Source organism: Anopheles aquasalis, chromosome 3 (genome assembly GCF_943734665.1).
Source record: "Anopheles aquasalis chromosome 3, idAnoAquaMG_Q_19, whole genome shotgun sequence".
Taxonomy (NCBI): domain Eukaryota; kingdom Metazoa; phylum Arthropoda; class Insecta; order Diptera; family Culicidae; genus Anopheles; species Anopheles aquasalis.
Genome location: NC_064878.1, coordinates 15,197,501 through 15,200,000, shown reverse-complemented (window position 1 = coordinate 15,200,000; position 2,500 = coordinate 15,197,501). Strand labels below are relative to the sequence as shown.

Sequence of the window (2,500 nt, the reverse complement as noted above, 5' to 3'; positions counted from 1 at the left end):
CCCCCCCCCCCCCCCTTAAACGTCCCAGTGAGTGACTTCAGTGTGTGACTTCGTGTGTCTGTGTTCGTCAACCGACGAGTTGTCGACGAATGACGAATGGCGAGACGAGCGACACAACAGCAAACGGACGGTAATCAATTTCGTTTCTGTACGTCACTAGCGCCCTTCCTTCTTCGGTGACGATCAATTGACACTGGATTGAATTCAAGGATCACTAGCCCGTTCCCACTTAAGTCGGCAGTACGATTACGAGGAGCATGTAAATAGGAGTTAGATAGATGGAGAGAAAGACAGAGAGAGAGAGAGCTAACTTATCTACCAAATAGAAAATGTCCCACTCCTTTTAACACGATCTTCAATCTGCACGATCTTGTTGAGTCATAGTGAGAGCGACCGAGAGCGAGAGAAACCTTCACCAACAGCACCTCCCTAGTGCGTAGCGCCAGACACAGCGTTAGATAAGAGCAACTGTTTTAGCACCCGATATGTAATGTGGAATGTGATCGAGTACGCGCTCCATCTTGCGAGTCACTCGCCTACAAAAACGCGAAACCTTTTCTTTAGGCAAAACAAGATGGAATAGCAATGACTGTAAATAAGGACCGGTTTCGTGCGCGCACGCCAGTGACCGATTAGAGAAAAAAAAAGATAATTTAAATCAATTCGAATTCCTTATGTGCTTCGGCGACCGTAGGCGACTACTGTATGTAATCCTTCCTCCCTTTTTCTCCTTTATCCAGATGGTGCAAAACAAACATACACAATCCTCGTACAAGATCGTTTTTAGTTTAGTTTAGAAAAAAAACTGTAGCAGCTGTAGCGGGGTAGAGTAGATTCAGAGGCGCGCTCTGTGTTAAGGCACGTGCTAATTTATGAACGTATAGTTTCTACTATAGATAATGGATCTGCATCTAAGAATAACGCGAATGGCAATTTATTTTGAACATTTTGAAATAATATGAACGCGAAGAAGTCGCGGAGCGTTAAAAGTGTACATCATGTGTCCTGTGGTGTTTGTCCTTATTTTGGGCCTTTCAGAGAGAGCCAAGGAAAGAAAAAAAAGGGGGGGGTTCGGGAATTTGACTGGAGATTGGTATTCGCGGCATGATATGGGCGCCATTCGAAATGGAGCAATCTCATCGGAATTTCGAGCTACAAAATGCTTCCCCCCAAAAATTGTATCACATTTGTAACTCTCGTACAAAATGCCGATCAACGATCGGGGTTAAGTGCATTCGGCGTGATGAAGCCATGAAATCAGGGATTTCACCCATAACGCCCATTTGGTGGCCGCTTATTTCTCTCCTTTCTTCCCTCGAATGTCGTGTCGTCACCAATCGTTATCAACACCATCACAGCAGCAGCAGCAGCAGCAGCAGCAACACACTGATCGTTCCGTTCGGTTCCGTTCCTCTAATTTGGTGGCTTATTGCGGTGCGGTTCGGATTGCGTTCGATCGCCCCGCGGCGCAGCAAGCAGTCGCGCAATCAGCGTCGCCGACACACCCCGCCACCACGGACAAACACCAAACACAACACAGCTCCTTCCAGGGCCGTCATTTCGGATATCGCTGGTCGCTTAAGTGCTCGTAATTTCGGTCAATTTATGACCTCAATTAGACCGTGTCCGAAACGAGGTGACAAACGCCATCATCTGTCGCACGAGGAAGGAAAGCTCGCTGATCGTGCTCTGTGCTCTGTGCGGCCAACAACCAGGATCGTTGGTGCTTCTGGCCGGTAGCACTCCACCGGTTTGCTGCGGCACCCAGCGCTACGAAGCGCTAAGTAGCGGGTGCTTAAGGTGTGAAAAGGTGATCAAAACAGAATCACACGCTTTGATCTGCGCGCCAGCACTAGGTGGTGGTGGTGGCGGCGGTGCAAGGTAAGGTGTGGGTATTTATGCTGGCAAACGCGGCCAGCCAAAGTCCGTAGTCCATACGGTGAGCGGGAAAATTATTTCTGCACCGAAACAAAACCCCAAGTCGACCTTTCGGTACGCAAAGCGTTAAATATTAGTCCATTAATTAGTGGATGAGAGTCGCTTCTTCACGCAATCGAAGCGATTCCGGGACCATTATCAAGAGGAGACTTTGGCCGCCTTGGTCGTTATCGTTTTTGGCACCTCACTAGCACAGTAAAAGGTACTGCGGCGGTGGCATAAAGATTCCAGCTTTATTAATTGGATTATCGAAGTTTACTCCTTCGTGCCTGTCGGGCCATTTTTGTGCAGAGGGCGCATTTCCCGGGTGTAGATCCCGCAATCACTATAGTGGAAAGGGTGAATTGTTTCAAGGTGGAATTAATTGTAGGTTCAAGTATATTGAAGCACATTAAAATGAATGTTTATTGTGCGCTAAGAGGGTCTTCATCTGTCGCGAGTATGTTGGACTCGATTGATACGATCGCGAATCCTGTTCCGTAGGAAAAGGTAAGCCCATGGGCACGGATGGAGTCTTCACAATGACAGGTGCATCGATCAAGCAGCATCTTCGCTGCAAATC

General features: G+C 47.8%; 1 protein-coding gene across 1 annotated transcript in view; it reads left to right on the top strand.

Annotated features, from left to right (window-relative positions):
* The window catches only part of LOC126576026 (paired box protein Pax-6-like), a 45,772-nt gene extending 44,933 nt beyond the window's left edge, over positions 1–839 (top strand). Inside the window, exon 6 of the mRNA XM_050237094.1 lies at positions 1–839. This exon is cut by the window's left edge and continues 1,625 nt beyond it. The gene's annotated coding sequence lies outside the window, so the exon portion shown is untranslated.
* The last annotated feature ends 1,661 nt before the right edge of the window (positions 840–2,500 follow it).